The sequence below is a fragment of the Suricata suricatta genome, chromosome 16 (assembly GCF_006229205.1).
Source record: "Suricata suricatta isolate VVHF042 chromosome 16, meerkat_22Aug2017_6uvM2_HiC, whole genome shotgun sequence".
NCBI classification, from domain to species: Eukaryota; Metazoa; Chordata; class Mammalia; order Carnivora; family Herpestidae; genus Suricata; species Suricata suricatta.
Window position 1 is genome coordinate 21,235,118 of NC_043715.1, and position 21,631 is coordinate 21,256,748.

Genomic DNA, 21,631 nt, shown 5'->3' on the forward strand with positions numbered 1-21,631 from the left:
GCTTTCATTTCCCTTGCCTTTGGGGATGTGTCGAGTAGGAAATTGCTGTGGTGGAGGTCTAGGAGGTTTTTTCCTACTTTCTCCTCGAGGGTTTTGATGGTTTCCTGTCTCACATTCAGGTCCTTCAGCCATTTTGAGTTAATTTTTGTGTATGGTGTAAGAAAGTGGTCTAGTTTCATTCTTCTGCATGTTGCTGTCCAGTTCTCCCAGCACCACCTGCTAAAGAGGCACAAAAGACCCTGAATAGCCAAAGTTATATTGAAGAAGAAAACCAAAACGGGAGGCATCACAATTCCAGACTTTAGCCTCTACTACAAAGCTGTCATCATCAAGACAGTATGGTGTTGGCACAAAAACAGACACATAGACCAATGGAATAGAATAGAGAACCCAGAACTGGGCCCACAAATATATGGCCAATTAATTTTTGACAAAGCAAGAAAGAGTATGCAATATTAGTCATTTTAAATATCATTCAGTGATTGACTTCCTGACTTTTCTTTTTTATAGATCTTCATTTATAGATGTGCAGTTAATAATAAAATAATTGAAAAATATGACACTGTCCTCTGCATAAGTCATCAATTTATCTAATAATGACTAAGATAACCTATGTTACTTTCCAGATTCTATTTGTGTCATAGTGAAATGACCTATTTCTTAATGAAACTTTTATCCTCACGTTAGTTTTCTCCAGTCATTTGCTCAAGAATTCATGGACAAGTGACACTCACTTCTTTGGATTGTTATACACTTTTTGGAAACAAGAATATTCCAAAACAAGTGTTTTGAAAAATGTTTAATTTTTATTCTGGAGAGTAAATATAGAAGGGGGATATTAGGCAATATGTGTGATTTTTCTGGGAGAAAGGATGTATAGCACAGCTCCAAGATAGACTAAGCATAGAAAGAAATCTCTCTCCTATGAATAAGTTGGCCTAATGAACAGATGGTTATACTAGATTGAATGTTGTATCTGTTGAATGTCTGTTCAATGTCTTATGGGAAAATGGACTCAGATAAATCAAAGAGTAACCAGGGAGGGATACTTAGGTTTTTTACACTTTGGCCCTCCTTGATAAATGTACTTAACGAAAATAATATAGTTGACACAGTGTTATAGTTTAAGGCTCACAACGTAGTGAATCAATAAGACTGTATACCATGCTGTGTTTACCATAAGCAAGGTTACCATCCATTACCAAACAATGAGTGCTATCACAATATCGTTGACTACATTCCCTATGCCTTACCTTTCATCCTATTGACTTATTCATTCCATTACTAGAAACGTGTACCTCATGCTCTCCTTCAGTCCTTTTTGCCCATATCCCCATCCCTCTCCCTTCTGGCACCTACCAGTTTGTTCTTTTTATCTATGGGTCTGTTTCTGCTTTGTTTGTTTGTTCTTTTTTTTTTTTTTGGTTTGGTTGTGTGATTGTGTTTTGTTGTTGTTTTGTTTTTATATTTTACATATTAATAAAATCATATGGTATTTGTTTTTCTCCATCTGACTTATTTCACTTGGCATAATACCCTCAAGGTCTATCCATGTTGTCACAAATGAAAAGATCTCATTCTTTTTCATAGCTGCTAATGTGATCTACCTATTTATCTATCATCTATCAATCTCAGATCTTCTTTATCCATTCCTTACAGTGGTCACTTAAGTTGCTTTCATATTTTGACTGTTGTAAATAATGCTGCAATAAACATAAAGATGCATATTTATTTTCAAATTAGTGTTTGCATCTTTTTTGGGCAAATTCCCAGTAATGGAATACAAGATTACATGGTAATTCTACTTTTAATTTTTTGAAGAACCTTTATACTGTTTTCCATAGTGACTACACCAATTTATATTCTCTCCAACAGTGCATGGTGGTTCCCTTTTCTCCACATCCTCATCAACACTTGTTATTTCTTGTCCTTTTTATTCTAACCATTCTGACAAGTAAAACCATTCTAACATGATATCTTATGGTGGTTTTGATTTATATTTCCTTGATGATGAGTAATGTTGAACTTCTTTCCATGTGTATTGGCCATCTGGATGTCTCTCTTGGAAAAAATATCAATTCAATTCCTCTGGTCTTTTTTAAAACAATTTTATTTCCATTTAACTTTATTTTTTATTTTGAAATTAATTTATTTTTATTTTGTTGTTGAGAAAACATATCTAGAGAAATGTTGCTAAGACTGTTAAATATACTTTTAATTCCATACAATTCTGTTATACTACTTCATTTAATTTTAAAAAATTTAATGTTTATTTATTTTTGAGAAACAGAGCATGAGCAGGGGAAGGGCAGAGAGAGAAGGAGACAGAATCTGAAGTAGGCTCCAGGCTCTGAGCTGTCAGCACAGAGCCCAATGCAGGGCTCGAACACAGGAACCATGAGATCATGACCTGAGCCTAAGTCCGCCACTTAACCAACTGAGCCACCCAGGCGCCCCTCTGTTATCCTACTTTGAAATCTCAATGCCTTCTCATTACATTTAACCTAAAATTCAAACTCTTTACTGTGGCCCAAAGAGTCCATCCCTTATCTGCTCCACCATTTTCTGTTGTCTATCACCTCACCTTTTATCATCCTCTGTGATTCAACCTCACCAGCCCTCTGTGTCTTCCTCAGATTTTCCATGATGCTTTCCCCCCTCCGTTGGATGACAGACATTTCTGTCTGGGAAACTTCCCCATCCCATTATCTGCATAGTTCCTAAGCATCCTTTCGTTGCAGATATATTTTCTTTCTCTTTTTTTATTTATTTTGAGAGAGAGAGAGAGAGAGAGCAAGTGCAAGGGAGGAACAGAGAGAGAGGGAGAAAGAGAATCCCCAGCAGGCTCTGTGGTGTCAACATAGAGCCAGGTGGAGGTTTGATCTCACATACAGTGAGATCACGACCTGAGCCAAAATCAAGAGTCAGATGCTTAACTGACTGAGCCACCCCAGGACCCCTCAGATACATTTTCAGTTCCTATAGCCTTCCTTGCATTTTCCAGGTCAAACTCCATCTCTGATATGTCCTGAAAGGAAGACCTACATATAGTTCATGCATTATCAAAATTGCAATTAGACATTATCATAGAGGTCGTTCCCTAGAAGGGAAACCTGAGGCAAGTATGGTGTTTTGCTCAAGTATTTTTGGGGGTGGGGGAGGACGAGAGTGAGGGGATAGGATATAAAAGGAAAAAGAAGAAAAACAAAGAACAAAACACAGACCCAGTTATAGACAAATATCAATTTCTTCTGAAGTTCTGGAGTACAAATTCCACCACAGAGTAAATCCTACCTTCTTGCAAGAGGCAGCCTTTTTGTAACACCCCTTCAATCAGCCTTAGTTGGTAACCAAGGTATGCCAGGAGGTATTGTGCTAGAATCTTAAGCTAATTGGCTCAAGTATGTCCAATAGCATTGCTCTGAGAAGACACCTATATGTAGCTATTAACGAACAATAAAAGCATAGAGAGGAAGGAGAGATCATTACACCAGCTGGTAAAGATGATCCAGGCAGGGCGCCAACAACATTCATCATTGTATGTATATGTAACTGTTCTTTTTGGTCATGAAAGCCTTTCTAAATCTACAGATTGCAAGCTCCCTGAAAGCAAAGATGGTATCTGCTTTTCTTCGCCATTGCATCCCATTGGGCACCTACTCCTATAATAGGCACTACATAATTAGTTATTTAAAGAAGCGATGGATTAGTTGTTGTTTTGATATGGGATGCCTACAGTATATACGGAATTATAGGAAACAAAGCATTAAATTTTATAAATCTTTAGCAAGTGACGATGACTGATCTAGGGAGAAATTATTGCCTAGGAATCCAGTAGCCTACAAATAGTGTCTCTTCGCCCAGATAGATATCCTTAACTCACAGAAACTTATAATTGAAAGGGACATTGGAGATACTGAGTCTAGTTCTCCAGCAGAAGTTTGGTATTTCCTTACTATGTCTGTTATAGACAAGAATGTCCCTGCCTTAACCCTTCTGAATGGAATAGCCATTAGAAGTAATGGAGTAGCTATGACAGATATAATATTCAATTGTAAGTTTAAATAGCTAAAATCCAAACTCTCAAAGTTTGCAAATTCTTATTTTACTGCATTTGTAATCTAGACAGCAAATAGCGAATAAACCTTAATATTGAGTCTTAGCTTAGAGGAGAATTCTATAAATTTTATTTTTGCATTAATATAATCAGCTGACTTAACAAATGTTTTATCAGCCTATATACATCAGAATGAGAAAATGTAAAACTTAGTAGAAGATAATTTAGCCAAACAGCTAAAAAAGTCTTTGAGTAAATGCATTTCTCCCCCAGAAAGAGATGCAAACTCGTACCATTTGTAATGAAAATACAGTACATAGGTCTCTTTCTCCTCTCCTGCACAAATGGGAGACATTGCTAATATGTCATGGCATTTCCCTGCTTTGCCCAGTCAATAATAACAGAATCTTCTCTGGAATAGCATGCCATTCAGCCACTACCAGTCAGTCACCACTGGCAATTGTGATGGACCTACATGTTTTCTCTGCTGAAGGGGAAGAGCACAGAATTCTACCTTAGCCCTGTTTTTACCTAAAGAATTGTTTATAGTCCCTTCCTTCCTGAGCTGCAGGTTCTTCAAATATCAAAAGATCTAGTTAGAAGGAATGTTCTCTCCGATACCTTTTATAAGAGCACAGGAAAGCATCAACCTCACACTACCTCTGTCAATACCACTACCACCACTGCCACCAAATTAATAATAAAATAATCATAGAATAGAAATTTATGTATTTAATAAATACAATAATAGAAATAGAGTTTTATGTATTTTTTGCCATTGTTTTTGTGGGGTTTTTTTGTTTTTTCTTTATACATGTTATTTATTTGTTTTTATTTATTTATTTTGAAACCCAAGTTAGTTAACATATAGTGTAATAATGATTTTAGGAATCGAATTTTGTGATTTATCACTTACATATAACTCCCAGTGTTCATTCCAACAAGTGCCTCCTTTTTTAAACATTTTTTCAATGTTTATTTATTTTTGAGAGGGAGAGAGAGATTGAGAAAGAGAGAGAGACAGAGTGCAAGCAGGAGAGGGGCAGAGAAAGAGGGAGACACACCATATCCAAAGCAGGCTCCAGGCTCTGAGCTATCAGCACAGAGCCCAATGCAGGGCTCAAACCTATGATCCTGTGAGATCATGACCTGAGCCAAAGTCGGACACTTAACCAACTGAGCCACCCAGGAGTGCCACAAGTGCCTTCCTTAATGTGCATCACCCAGTTAGCCATCTCTCCATCCAAATCCCCTCCAGCAACATTCAGTTTGGTCTCTGATTACAAATAAGTCCCTTAGCGTTTGCCTCCCTCTCTGTTTTTATCTTATTTCTACTTCCCTTTCCTTATGTTCATCCGTTCTGCTTCTTAAGTTCACATATGAGGGAAATCATATGATATTTGTCTTACTCAGATTGACTTATTTCACTTAGCATAATACATTCTAGTTCCAGGCACGTTGTTGCAAATGCCAGGATGTCATTCTTTTTGATCTCCAAGTAGTATTCCAACTATATCCAAGTATATATAACCCACATCTTCTTTATCCATTCATCAGTCGATGGACACCTGGGCTTTCCATGATTTGCTTATTGTTGATAGCGCTGCTGCAAATATTGGTGTGCAAATGAATCAACACTCTTGTATCCAATGGATAAATACCTAGTAGTGCAATTGCTGGTATGGTAGCTCTATTTTCAATTTTTTGAGAAACCTCCATACTGTTTTCCAGAGTGGCTGCAGCAGTCTGCATTCCTATATACAGTGCAAAAGGGTTCCCCTATGAAATAGAATTTTAAAACAAAGAAACAAAACTGAAACTGCACATTTTCACAGTCTACTAGTTTTATCAAGCAATTCAGAAAAGTGTCACACATACCTCACTCCCTTGGTCTGTAAAGGCTCATTTATTTGTTTTCATTAAAATGTCTTCTCTGATGTGTTTTTTTTTCACTCAATGAACACTCTTTCCTTTGATTTTCAAATCATTAAATGTATACTTATCTGTAAATCACAAAATAAAGTAGTGCTTAGGCAAAATAAGTAGTCTGGGAAGAAACAAACATACAAAAGACAAATAAACAAAATGATGCAATACTCAGGGCCAGACATATTATTGGGACTACTGCAATTTTCAATAATGGTTCCTTTTCTTCCTGGCATTTCTAAATTGCTAAGTAACATAAATGAGATTAAAGCAAAAAGGGGCAAATTAATATTCACCTTTTAAAAAATGTGACAAAAGATAATTCCCACAGTGTTTTATTTGATTGTTTTGAGGTATCTCTATAACCTAATTTAAGTGGAATATTGTGTCCATTTTTAATCCTTTAGAGAGTGGTTCTTCTAACATATTAAAATATTAAAAAGATTCAAAACTCAATTCATTACAGCGTTTCAATTTTTGGTCAGTATTATCAAATTAGCTTACTGCAGGAAACATGGGTTTATTTATACAACATCATTTTTTCATACATTCTTCCCCTAATGCATGAAGATTTATGATCCCCAAAGCCTTTCCTTCCTAGATGCAAGGATGCCTTTGTCTATGATGTTTTATTAAGAGTGGATAATATTGTCATTTGAACAATCATTTCTTTCCAGTTTGCCTCAGTATCTGGGACCTTCATCCTACCTACATTATATCCAGGGTTTAAATTAGTTTTGCTAGTTCCCAAAAATGTACCTATCTCTCATCTATTTTCCTGATCACAAAGTTGAATAGCCAAAACTTTTCAAGGGGACTTTAGCAAACTATATGAAGAGCGAACAATGTTTCATTACATGTTATACATCTAGAATGTCTTGGTATCCACTGTTTCCAAAAAGCTTAATTCCTCTTTTACACAAAGTGTTTTAAAAGTCAGTTGTATTTTCCAATGTTTTCAAATAGAATCAACAAAAACTTTTAGGCAAGTAAGACTCTCCCATTTACATTTTGTTAAATGAAGAAACAGTTAAGCAAATTCTCAGAATCATAATGGTATTAAATAAATGTTAGAACCAGAATATGAAATCTGGTCCTCTAAAATAAAGCCTGATATTCTTGGGCTTAGAATGTAAAATTTTACTTGAAAATAATTTTTAAAGCTGAATAGATTATGGTATGCATCATGAAGAAATGAGAATGACCTTTTTGTGTTCTGTTGAACTTTCAAGAACAGCTAGCACTGATTCTTCTTAACGAAATGGCTCAGTGTAGTCAACAGGATATGGCATGTTCATCACGTTTTCTTTCTCCCTTTGTTTACCTTTTAAATAGTGAAAGCAAGCCGCCCACTTTCTGTTGGATGCTTTCTATGAGATTTCCACCGTTGTCATTTTAAAATCCCAGTTATCTTTTTAACTATCCTTATACTTAAATATGTTCTCCTCTACTCCAAGAAAGCTGGAAAGATAGGGGGAAAAAAAGATTTGGGGCTAGATCAGACTTCTGATTTATTTTGTTTTATTCATTCAATGCAGACTTTTTCATTTACTTGATCTTGGTGATATTTTACATCATCTCTAACTTTTGTTACATGTTCTATAAAAGGGGAATAATAATACCTTCTTTGAATAGTTGACATTGAAATTAATTGAAAAATATATCTATACAGGTGAGAATGTACCACAAAATGTATTCTAACGTCAACAAATATTATCTTCCCTCCTCTTTTACATAATGCATTCATTTCAGTAAAACACCAAATATTAATGTTTTCTTAGAAATTCTTTCTAATATTTCAAGCTTTCTAGTTCTCCTTATATATTAACTTTATGATACATTTTTAAAAAAAGTAGTCCATTCATTCATATGTTCATTTATATTCACTTATTCATTTAATAAACATGTACAAATTAGTATTATCTGTGACTGAGGGGTAAAATTTTTGCATAAGATAGTGTATTAGTGCACTAGAGCTACCAGGGCAAAGTACCACACATCGGGTACAACAGAAATTTAGTGTCTCCCAGTTTGAAGGCAGAAGTTTGAAATCAAAGTGTTGGCAGGGTTGATTCCTTTGGAGGGCTGTGAGGAAAGAAGCTGTTTCAGGACTTTGTCTTTGGCTTGTCTTCATGGTCATATGGCATTCTCCGTGTATGTCTATCTCCACATTACTCCATTTTATAAAGAAACCAGTCAGATTCGGGCCCATTGTACTGATCTTATTTCAACTTAATTAGCTCTATAAAGATTCTATCTGTATTTAAAGTCACAATATGAGTTCCTGGGAACATAATACCTTTTGGAAGGCACAGTTAACCCCTGACAGAATTAGGAATTTATATATCCAAAAATATATCTTCATAAATCCTTAAATGTTATCTAGCATGGACTGGATTAAAAAGAGTTATCCCCTATAAGGGCAGACAGAAGACAGTGCATATCTAACAATATATTGTTTTCCATCATTAACATAAATCCAGAGGTTCTTTGTAAGGGATAGATACAGAGAATCTCTTCTTTTTTTCTAGCATGCCTGCTCAAATCCTCCACATACTGACTGTCTAGATGACACTTATGGGTCCTGCTTGATTCTTATAACATTTATGCTGGAAAATCAAAGTAGGAAGAATCTAGAACCCTTTTACCTTAAAAATACATAACAACATTTGGGGTGTCTGAGTGGCTCAGTCCCTTAAGCATCCAACTTCAGCTCAGGTCCTGATCTCATGGTTCATGGGTTCAAACCCCATGTCAGGCTCTGTGCTGACAACCCAGAGCCTAGAGTCTGCTTCAGATTCTTTGTCTCCCTCTCTCTATGTCCCTACCCCCTCTCTTTCTCTCTCTTGCACACACGCACAAAAATAAACAAACATAAATTTTTGTTTTAGAATATCCATACAACATTTTATTTGAAACACCAGAATTGCCAGTGTTTGTTTAATGATTACTTTTCTTTTAGGGCTCCATTCTTATTTAAAAGGATAAAATATCTATTCTCTTTTCTTTAAGCTTTATTAAAGCAAAACAAACAAACAAAAACACAAGGATCTCCAGGAGAGCACAGAGTTAATTACAGAAGAATGTAAGTCAAGTGGACTCTGACAATTAAGTTACTATTAAGTAACTTAACCTCCCAATAGCAGGTACAAGTCATGTCTTTGGTAGAACAAATTAATCTGCATGGGATTTTTTACAATTTTATTTAAATTCAATTAGTTAATAAGTAGTATAATAATGGTTTCAGTAGTAGAATCTAGGGGTTCATCACTTACATATGACACCCAGCCTTCCTTAATGTCCGTCACCCATTTAGCCCATCCCCTTACCCAGTATCCCTCTAGCAACCCTCCTCAGTTTGTGTCTGTATTTAAGAGTTTCTTATGGTTTGCCTCTCTTCTCTCTGTTTTTATCTTATTTTTCCTTCACTCTCCCTATGTTCATCTGTTTTGTTTCTTAAATTTCACATAAGGGAATTCATATGATATTTAGAAAAGTAATTGTGTAGACTAATCTTAATTAATTCTTAGAAAAATACACCAGATACCTGGTATTTTAATGATAGGATCAATGTTATTTTTTCTGCTATTCTGAAGGCCAGGTATAGTGAAACAAAAGTATAACACAATTTAACTCCCATTACACAATTAGTACTTCAACTCTAGAAATATATTTTTAAAATTGGCAACATAATGTAGAACATGAGCCTACAGAATTTTTTTGCAGGATTTAGTTTTCTCATTTCCTGTTGTTTGCTTGCTTGTTTGTTTAATCACACTAGTAAATATGCGGTGCTCCTTTCATGGAGTGTATAACAGGGATATATTTTCACCACTCTCCGACTTCAAGATGCTCATTATGAATTATGTATAATGCAAAGATGTTCCTCCCAACACTTTGTCAAGTGTCATGTACGTCACCGTGGCTTGAGACATCCTAAAGTCACAGAAGTTCCTAGGTACTCAACATCCTTTATATTTTCCTTCTTTCACTTCCTTTTCCTCATAGGTTTCAAGAGATAGATCATATTTTTGGATATACTCTAAACTTGAGCCCCACACATCTGTGTCTTTTTAACCCCATTCTCCCCTAACTGGGACTCATTTTTATCTCCAAATTAAAAGACATTCCTTCCTTCCCATCCTACACTCTGGATATATATTCTCTCAAGTACATTAGGAAAGCCTTTCCTTTAAAAAAATAAAAAACATATATATATATATATATAAACATATAAACACATGAGAGGTATATAAAAGTATGTAAATCATATAACTGTTACATATATTATATAGTAAGTACATATATACATATATATATACACATATATATATAATTTTTCAACCTAATACAACTCATATCTGATTTAAAGGTGTCTTCCTTATTCTTTTGGGTAGAGAAAAGTCTATCATTTGAAAGTATAATACCAGTATTTAATATAGATTTATTAAAGAACTGGAAATATACAGAATCAAAAGCCCAGCAATGCCATTTGTTTTTTTTTTAATTTTTTAATGTTTATTTTTGAGAGAGAGAGAGATAAAGAGGATGAGCAGGGGAGGGTCAGAGAGAAGGAGACACAGAATCAGAAGCAAGCTCCAGGCTCCGAGCTGTCAGCACAGAGCCTGACATGGGGCTTGAACTCAGAGACTAAGAGATCATGACCTCAGCCGAAGTTGGATGCTCAATTGACTGAGTCACCCAGATGCGGCCCAGCAATGCCATTTCTAAAAATATCATGAATATGTTTACCTCGGGGCGCCTGGGTGGCTCAGTCGGTTAAGCCTCCGACTTCAGCTCAGGTCAGATCTCACGTTCGTGGGTTCGAGCCCCGCATCGGGCTCTGTGCTGACAGCTAGTTCAGAGCCTGGAGCCTGCTTCCGGTTCTGTGTCTCCTTCTCTCTCTGCCCCTCCCCCTCTCATGCTCTGTCTCTGTCTGTATCAAAAATAAATAAAACATTTTAAAAAATTAATATGTTTACCTAAACATATATACTAGAATGTTCACAGTAGCACTATTTATAGTTATCAAAATTGGAAACTTACTCATATACCTATCAACAGAATAAACATAAAAATCAGATTTTAGGCACACAGGGAATATTCAAGAGCAATGAGGATGGACAAAAGACAATTCCATATTTATAGATTGGTACCAAAGGTTCAGCTTATATTAGCCTTGGAGGAAAGTAGCATGATTGGAGAGGAAGAAACTCAAGATTTGAGCCAATCCCAACAAATTCTTTGACCAGCACTGCAAAGAGGTTTAAAGAAAGAATGGTCCATCAGAGATTTCTGAAATTAGGGCTAGAGTGCTAACCTTATGTACCCCTACAAGGATCAGTCATTGGATATTGGCCATCTTGGAGAGTGGCCAAGTCCTTAGGTGGGATTCCTTTCTTCAGTTAAATCAATTATAAAAGGGAGCTGATAGCTGAGGGCTGTCTGCTGGCATCACTCCCAGCAGTTGAGGTAATAAGATTTTTGCTCTTAGGGGATTTTCTAGAAGAGGGTGGTATCACTGTACCCACTAAACTCATGCAACAAAATGAATGAATTTTATAAATGTAATTCTAAATAAAAGACCTTGGGTGCAGATGAGCAATATTATGTAATTATATTTATAAGAAATACATAAATAAGTAAATTGTATACTGTTAGAACTGAGGATAGTGGTAATGCTGAAGTTTAATGAACAGAAATAATTTATTATGTTCCCTTTCTTGGTTGGGTGCTTGGCACATGGGTGTGTTCAGTCAGCCTCTAAGCACCATTTGAGCAATATACTTAGGGTTAGTGAATCTTTCCATATGTATCTACCAAGGTGAGGTTGGGGACACTCTCTATAGGGAGGCAGGGGAGGAGGAGAGTTCTGCCTGTTTAAAAAAATTCCATTTATTGATCTATCATCTATATGTAATATATGCATGTATGTTCATGATATATGCATGTATGTGCATATATTTCTTTAATATCTACTCTTTATTAATATATATTTTTGAAAACCAGAGCTTGCAATGCCTTCTGTACTTCTGCATTTTCCATTCCTAAATGAAGCCAAACCAGGCTTTTCTGCCCTGTACACTGTTTTAGCCCAAGGTAGGTCAATATCACAACTAAAAAAACTTATGGAGGATTAGAATAAGTGCAGCTCAAAATGAAAAGATCACTTCCAAAACTCTGAAATACACTCATCACTTAAGTTCCATCTAAGAGTAAATATGTAACAGAGAGACTTTTTTTATGTTATAGAAATTTAAATAATATTCCATATTCATGTTCATGGATTCAGGAAATCATAATATACATGCCTAATTTTATACACACATACATACTCATAAACACACAAGTATTGTAGAGTCTGAATGTATAATAGAGAGACAGATTTGAATTGGCCTATAGTTCTGCTCGTGAACAGTTCCTATGCCAAAAAAAGACAGATAGACAAAGAGATAATTACTATATCACTGAGAATCTTAATCTGGAGTTTACTGACCCTTAAGTAGAAAAGGAGACTGTAGCTGACATTTGTGTTTGTATCAAAATATCTTACTTGCTTCCTAAGAGGTCACACCATGCTGCAAGCATGTCATCTATCTAGGGTATACTTTGCCTTGTCTTCTAACCCTCAACTGAAACACACACACACACACACACACACACACACACACACACACACACACACCACATAATGGCAAAATAGATTTGGGGAATATTGGTTCAAATAGCAGAAGACTGTTGTACATAAATCATAGTTGGCCCAAATGGCAACTTATCTGTAGCTGGTCGACTTCTGAAATGCTAGCCCAAGCTATTTACTATTCAAACATCTCAGGTATCTAAATCCTGTTTATAGTCAACTCTTACAAATGCAAAGCCTGTTTATTGGCTATCTTCTTAACAGTGTCCTGGTTAATATTGCTAATGATCAAGAAACTCAAGAAAGGACTAATATACTTTCAAAATCCCCTTCAATTCAATACTCTAACTAGGCACAACCAGTTGATCTGTGTTGGTCCATAATATGCCGCCTTTTGGCCATTGCTTCCCACTCTGGGTTTAAGGGAAAGAATATCTCAAATCTCACCTTCAAGAACCGAGTATGGACTTGAAAATGAATCATAAGGTGATTATCATGTATTCGTATTCTTTCAATTCTATAAATAACATATTTTTTGAGCTCAGGATATTTAAGGACATTTTCTTCTCTAAGGAATATAGTTATAAGCACTGTTTTTTGCCATTTTCCAAACCTCTGCTATGTGTCAATCCCCGAAGAGAGAAAGTAAATAACAACATGCCCAGGATCTTAAAGATCTTGAGATCTCAGGAGTGAGGCAAATGAGCCCAATAATCATGAGACAGTCATGTAAGTACTATGGTATTGTTAGGTATGTGTTGCTATACACTGGTGATAGGGCCCTTTAATCCTGTCAAGGAATGAAGATGTTTTGGAACTATTATAGCAGAAGTAAACCCTAAAGTGTCTTGAAAAAACATTTGGATGTTGGGTTAGCGGGAGAAAGAGATGGGAGTTTAGAGACAGAAGGAGAGTAGGGCCAGTCAAACATTCAAGAAGACCTGAATGCAGAGCACTAATCTGATGTCACAGATTTATATTCAGCATAAAACTCAGAAAAAGTCACTCTACTTACAGCTCAGAACCCATCTGAAGATTGTATTCCAACTTCCTTCTCCTAGAAAAGTGGTCTTTTCTCCAGGTGCTGAAAAATTACATGCTGCAGCTTTCTTTCTCCAGTATCGACAAATGGTTAAATGGAAAGGGAGGTCAAAAAAGAAAATCAATGTGATTTTACACAGTCCTCATCACTAGGTCAAGCATGTCCTGTCTGTGCATACTCAGGCTGGTTTCCTTGCTCTGAGTGAGGCTTTGTAAAGGTTGCTTGCTGGCTAACTGTCAGCTCAGGGAGAGAAAAAATTAGTTTTCAAAATCTACACAAAAACATAAAGTAAAACCTCATACACCACATCTACGGTTCTATCTTTAATTAATATCACCAATGCAGAACCAGGGAGGAAACACTAATTGGTCATTTCCATTTAAAATAAAGAACCATAAAGATTTGAAGCTGGAAGGGTCTTTAGGGACCATCCATGTCAAAAACCATTTTCCCCTTTATTTTATAAAAATGGAAATTGGTGTACAGAGAAGTCAAATGGCTTGCCTAAGGTGACGAATTAAGCTAATGGCTGAACCTCAGTTTGGTCCCAGTAGAATGTGTCCAGGAGCCCAGACATTTGAATCTACAGTGTGAGGGAGAATAGTTTATTTCAAATTACACTTTGTTGTTCTTATAGAAAGAAAGCTTGTAATTTAAATGAAAGCACTTATGTGACTGTTCCATGGTATCTATTTGTTGGAGGCTCTGTGTGACTGCGCTAGGGTGGGGGGCGTATACGCCTGAGTCCTTAGAATTACCATCTTCAACCCAGTGGTTCTCAAAACTGTCTGCATATAAAACAACAACAACAACAACAACAACAACAAAAAACCTTGAAGGGCTTTAAAAGAAAATCAATTGCTGGGCTCAACTCCCTGGAGATTCTAATTTAAATGGTCTGGGATAGTATCCTACCAACTATATATTCAAAGTTCCCTTTGGGATTCTAGTTCAAAGTCAGAATGGAGAGCAGCTGCTCTGACCCAGCATCACAATCAATACTCAGCTGTTCAGAAACCTTCCCAGATTCATGTGTGATGTACTGTTAATTATTTAATATTTTCCTCATATTGACTGATACTTGAGTAAATTTTTTAATAAATTTTATCCTGCTATGACAAATGATAAACAATGAACCCCTATTAAAAAATGAAGTAAACATGATGTAACCCAGGTAATATTATTAAATATTAGGTAGATACGATTGCTTGTCTGAGATTTTGAGTCTAAAGCTTGGTTTCTTTTTTTAATGTTTTTTATTTATTTTTGAGAGACAGAGAGACAACATGAGTATGGCAGGGGCAGAGAGAGAGGGAGACACAGAATCTGAAGCGGGCTCCAGGCTCTGAGCTAGCTGTCAGCACAGAGCCTGATGCGGGGCTTGAACCCATGAACTGTGAGATCATGACCTGAGCCGAAGCCCGACGCTTAACCAACTGAGCCACCCAGGCACCCCATAAAGCTTGTTTATTTCTTTACTAAACTTACCAGATAGCACATAACAGGGAAATGTTTAAAACTGTCATGTGATATGAAGACCTTCTTTCTGATGTAAGGGGATGGACTGACAGAGAGATATAAAGAGCACATTAAAAAAAAATGCCTCGACTCTTACAATATAAAATCATCTTATTTGATACCGGTGGTAAATGTTCCATACTTCAGGAATCTGTGATTTAACATATAGGAAGAAGCATGGGATTTGTTTGGTCTTTATTTCCTGTATCTGCTGGCATACCAGAGCCTCAACTTGTGCCTTGGTCTTTTCTGTTGCTCTCAATTAGGCTATGAACCACACTACACTATCGTTGGTGACTTCTACTTTATATTTGATTCCCTGGGTAAGTGGATGCCTCTTTCCTGAGAAAGTTGTAACAAAATGAGATATGGAATGTCTACGCCATTGATTTCATTATACTTCCAGAGTTGCCAAACGTAGCCCACTAGATGGGTATATTTAGGTATATGAAAATTGCTTGACAGTTGAGTTTGAAAAAAATCTAGGGAATATTCACACACAAGAAGTGAGGAGTCCCATTTCTAGCTAAGTTGGTTATTTTCTGCAGGCTCAACTGAAGACGTTTAATGCAACAGGCCCCCATGAGCAGGAGGGTCCACAGCAGATGATCTTATGAGAAAAGGGGCTGTAATAAATCAGTCACCAAATCCTGAAAGAACACGGCAGCTTAAGTAACATGAAGGTATTAAGGGAAGGACAGCGTCAGAGACTCTACAGAGAGCCCCGTGTCACAGAAACACACACCACAGTTATGCTCTCAAAGCTTTCTGGAGAAGCCTAACCAATGGAAGTTTTCCACTTGGAGAGCCCCTGCCGGCCTTCTCAACACATATGGCCAGACTTGCCTGCTTGTGGCTATGGGCAATCAGCGTACAACACTGACCATTTGTACACGATATGTGGGTTCTCTTTACTTTTGTGTCAGTTTTGTCTCCCCCACCTTTTTCTCCCCTTTCTCTTCTCTGTTTTTCTTTTTGCTAGTTGTCCAGACTCCAAAGCTATCTTCCTCATACACAAGAAAGAAATTAATGATTGAAACATTTCTTGTTAATTTCCAAAAGACATGGATACATCTTCACCCTGAAAGCCTCCACTGCCCCGCCTGCTCTCCAGGAAAACATCAGACTCCCTAAATCCTTTCATCTTTAATCCCCTGGAAGCCAGTCTGCCCTGTGAATGGTGCTGATAGTTTGCAGGCTTTGGCTGAAGGTACAGGACTGATGTTGTCCTCTGTTGTTTTCAAAAGCTAATGACCTTTTCTGATCTACTCCTCCAATCTCGATCTATAGTATTTCTTCCTTCTTAAGCTCCAAACACTTACTGTTATTTTGTTTTGTGGGGGAAAAGCAAAGCTGGACATGGTTTTAAAGACTTTGTTCATGTTGTCACAGAGGCTTGAGCAGCTCCACCATCGCATTCTCTTTAAATACACACACAGAGAAGGCAAAGAGCAGGGAGAGAGAGAGAAAGAAAGAGAGAGAGAGAAAGGAAGGAAGGAAGGAAGAAAGGGAAAGAAGGAAGAGAAGGAAGGAAAGAAAGACAGACAGACAGAGAAAAAGAAAAAAAAGAAAGGAAGGGAGGAAAGAAAGAAAGAGAAAAAGAAAGGAAAGAAAGAGTAAAAGAAAAGGAAGGAAGGAAAGAAAAAGAAAGACGGAAGGAAGGAAAGAAAGAGAAAAAGAAAGAGAGAAAGAAAAGAAAGACTTACTAATGGAATTAAACATCCCAACTCAAAGAGGAAATCCAAAATGTCTTTATAACAAAAACAAAATAATACTTCCTTTCCCATGACATATTCTGTCCTGAGAACAGGTTTTGAGAGGCAATAGAGCTTCTATATAAATCTCCATGCTTTCAAGCCCTCGATAATGCACACAGAGTTTTATTTATATCAGTTATGAACTTTAAATAGTTCTGAGTTTTTTAACATCGATTTGTTCCTTTATTTATGGTCACCACCCCACCATAATGCTTGCTTTCTCTTTTCATGTATTTTTCCATCCTATAAAAACATTTTATACTTTATCACATGCTACTCATGTTTAACAGCTATTTTGATAACTTTAGCTAATAGCAAAACAATCTGTTAGCACATTTGAGGAGAGTAAGGACAGGGAGCAGTTTGGATTTCTTTCAGGCTAAATGAGGATGGTAGTGTGGATGGCTGACACATAGGCAAAGGCACGATAAATACAAAAATTTGTGATGTATCATATGGCTCAAATAAAAGAAGAGAATTTTGATGTCAATACTTATCCATCTGTTGGCCAAATAGTCATCGCCACCGACCTGTACTGTAGATGAATACAATTATTTATAGGTTTGCAGCAAAGTAATGCATACAGTGTATATAGTTTTAAAATAAAGTTGGAACATTCTTGCCAGAAAAGTGGAAAACAAAACACAAATAAAAATACCACTTTCAAATATTTATACATGAGAAGAGAGGGTGATGGGGATTGTCCTGTAAGGACAAGGCTTTGCTAAGGGATGCACAGATATTAAAGATAGTGCTGCAATTATGTGAAAATATTTTCACTTTGATACAAAGAGGAGCAGGTTTGTAGCATGCAGAGAAACAGCTCTTTCTGAGTTTCTTATATGTAAAGAAATTGTGCCACTAATGCTCTTTCCCCTCGCTGTCTGCTTCTCAAATCCCCTTATCCTCTTCTGATAGACACACATTGAATCACCAAACAAGGTTTTTTGGTTTGGTTTTGTTTTAAACCTAGACCCCAATAACCTCTATCATCAAAACACTGTCTGGCCACTGCCATCTTGTGGGCAGGATGCTATCATGCAGTTCTTGTGGCCAAATTAAGGACACAAAGTTAGTTATGTTCCCAAGAGTGAGAGAAACTGCAAGCCAATAGACAGTCCCAAGGAATTATGGAGGCCCCTGATGAGCTATGGGAGCCTCTTACACTGACCTACTGAGTGAAATTAACTGTTTAAGCTTATAATATACTTGTAGAGTGAGTATCTTGAGTTGTATATCTATATATCTGAGTATATGTACATATGCTCATATATATATAAGCTTTTATATATACATTAATTTTTAGCTGTACAAGCATTTATTGTAGATTTAGAAACAAGTACAAATAGTAAATTCCTTGAATATTAAATTCATCATAAACACTATCATATGATTCTATGAAATGGCATACTCTCATATGTTATTTTCAGAATTCTGGGAAGCTGTACACCCAAATATTCCGTATGGTTTGGTAAGGATAATAAGATTGTTGATTCCGGTTATTTTTCATGCTTACGACTGCCTCACCACCTCTCACCTTAGCTGTATCCCCACTATGTTGTTTTCTCTTTTACTTCTACCCCTGTTTCCACCTATGTATAAGTTAGGTAGTTTAGACCTAATTGTAAATATCTTGCCTATAGGAAAAATTTCCTGGTTCCCTTTGCCAACTGAAAGACTAGTTTTATTTTGGAATCTAAATATTTCATGTAACTTTGGGAGACCAGGAGGCTCAATCTGTTAAGCGACTGACTCTTAACTTCAGCTCAGGTCATGATCTCATGGTTATGGGATGGAGCCCCATTCTGGGCTTCACACTGAGCATGGAGCTTGCTTGGGATTCTCCTTCTCCTTCTCTCATTGCCTCCCCCCCCCTCTTTCAAAATAAATAAACAAACATTTAAAAATAAATAAATAAGAGGAGGGTCAGGCCGTCACCACACACCTTGCTCTGTCGCCAGTTTGGCAGCGAGGGCCTCGGCCTTGAGCCTGCCGTCCCCACGCCTCTGCCCTCAGCTAAGGCCCTACTTACCCGCATACTCCCCTGTCGACCCTGGTTCCTACCCCAGCCATTTCCTCTCGTAATGGATGAATGCCATTTCTGCGGAGAACAAAGCTGCCCCCGTGCATGGGGGTCCCTCACGCCCTGGACCCCAGCGACCCTAAGGGCTTGTTTCTGGTGCTGGAGACATCAAGCTTACTAAAGACGGCAATGTGCTGCTTCATGAAATGTAAATTCAACACCCAAGAGCCTTAATAGCCAGAGTAACAATGGCCCAGGAGAACGTAACTGGTGACGGTACCAAGTCCAATGTCCTAATCATTGGAGAACTACTGAAACAGGTGGATCTCGACATTTCTGAAGGTCTCCATCCCAGAATAGTAACAGAAGGATTTGAAGCTGCAATGGAAAAGGCACTTCAGTTTTTGGAACAAGTCAAAGTGAGCAAAGAAATGGATAGAGAAACACTTACAGATGTGGCCAGAACATCTTTACGTACTAAAGTGCATGCTGAACTTGCTGATGTCTTAACAGAGGCTGTGGTGGATTCTGTTTTGGCTATTAGAAAACAAGATGAACCTATTGACGTCTTCATGGTTGAGATCATGGAGATGAAACATAAATCTGAAACTGATGCAAGCTTAATCAGAGGTCTTGTTTTGGACAATGGGGCATGGCATCCTGATATATGGAAAAAAGAGTAGAAGATGCATCCATCCTCACGTGCAATGTGTCATTAGAATATTGAAAAACAGAAGTGAATTCTGGCTTTTTTTACAAGGGTGCAGAAGAGAGAGAGAAGCTTGTAAAAGCTGAAAGAAAATTAATTGAAGATAGAGTTAAAAAACATAATAGAACTAGAAAAGAAAGTCTGTGGTGATTCAGATAAAGGAAATGTGGTTATTAGTCAAAAGACAGTTGACCCCTTTTCCTTAGATGCTCTTGAAGAAGAAGGCATATGGCTCTGCAGAGACCTACAAGGAGAAATATGGAAAGGCTGACCCTTGCTTGTGGTGGAGTAGCTCTAAATTCCTTTGATGACCTAAATCCAGATTGGGACATGCAGGACTTGTCTAGAGTTGGAAGAAGAGAAATTCACCTTTTTGAGAAATGTAACAACCCTCATTGTGTGACATTACTGGTCAAAGGACCAAATAAGCACACATTCACTCAAATCAAAGATGCATAAGAGACGACTTGAGGGCTGTTAAAAATGCTATTGAGGATGGCTGTGTAGTTCCAGGGGCTGGTGCAGTGGAAGTGGCAATGACCAAAGCCTTGATTAAATATAAGCCCAGTGTAAAGGGCAGGGCTCAATTGGAGTACAAGCATATGCTGATGCATTGCTCATTATTCCCAAGGTTCCTGCTCAGAATTCTGCTTTTGACCTTTAGGAAACACTAGTTAAAGTTCAAGCAGAACATTCAGAATCAGGTCAACTTGTGGGTGTGGATTTGAACACAGGTGAGCCAATGGTAGCTGCTGAAGTAGGCATATGGGATAGCTATTGTGTAAAGAAACCGCTTCTTCCTGCTGCACTGTGATTACCACCAACATTCTCCTGGTTGATGAGATCATGTGAGCTGGAATGTCTTCTCTAAAAGGTTGAATTGAAGCTTCCCTTGTGTCATCTGTATCATGAAGACTACAGAGTAATCCTAAGAATATAGCTATGGAATTTTTGTCCAAATTTCAAATGATTTTCAAAAATATTTTCTTTTCCCATGTGATAAAGGACACTGACACTCAAATTCTGATGTTCTGAAATTATAATTACAGTATTTTTTAATTGCACTGCAGTGTACACACATTAAGCAGGCCATTTTCACCTAATGAACAGGATGTTTTGCTTTAGCTTCAGTGCCCTAAAAATACCATGTTAGACAAGTATATGTTCTCTACCTTGTTATTAAGTGGTCCTTGAAAAACAAAATAAAAATAAAAATAAATAAATAAGCATTTAATTTAGCCTTACCCATACTCTTGAGGCTAGCATACCCAACACAAATGTTATGCTCTAGAACAAGATGTCTTAATGGTGGCAGTGGTGACACTTGGGGTGAAATACATTTTCGTGGTAATGGCGGTGATAGTGGGCTGTTCTGTGCACTACAGGGTGTTTGGCAGCTTCCCAGTGCTTTTCCCACTGGATGGAATAACATGGCCATTCTGACCCCAGCATGACAACCAGAGGGTGTCCCTGGGTTCTGCCCTATGCCTTGGGGAAGAGGGGAGCTCAGCCATCCACAAATGAGAACTCCTTTTGAAAAATGAACTTCTGGCTATTTTCTTACTATATCCTGTAATCTCCCTTTATCTTTACAACCTCTCCTTTTTGCTCCCATCTTTTCTCTCATCTTCAAGGTAGAAACACTTCCACTGCTTGAAGATCCATAAATGCCCATAGTTCTTTTTATCACACTTCATCTTTAGTGATATATTCTTGGAATATTTTTCATCTCTCTAATTAAAAAACAGCTCTCTTATGAGATGAAAATGGACTTTCTCCCCTTTCTTTTTTATAACATAGCATTTCCCAAGCCGTTCCATGGAGCACGGGCTTTAGCCCGCAGACATTTCTGAATCTGCTGTGTGTGTCTGTTGTATGCTTGCACTCATGTGTGCGTATATTTTTTAGAGTCAAAGGTGCAACAGTGGTAAACCATATACCCTCAACAGGGGCTGTCAC

General features: G+C 37.2%; 1 pseudogene; it reads left to right on the forward strand.

Moving 5' to 3' along the window:
* Nucleotides 1-20,551, forward strand: part of LOC115279717 — a 127,609-nt pseudogene extending 107,058 nt beyond the window's left edge.
* The last annotated feature ends 1,080 nt before the right edge of the window (nt 20,552-21,631 follow it).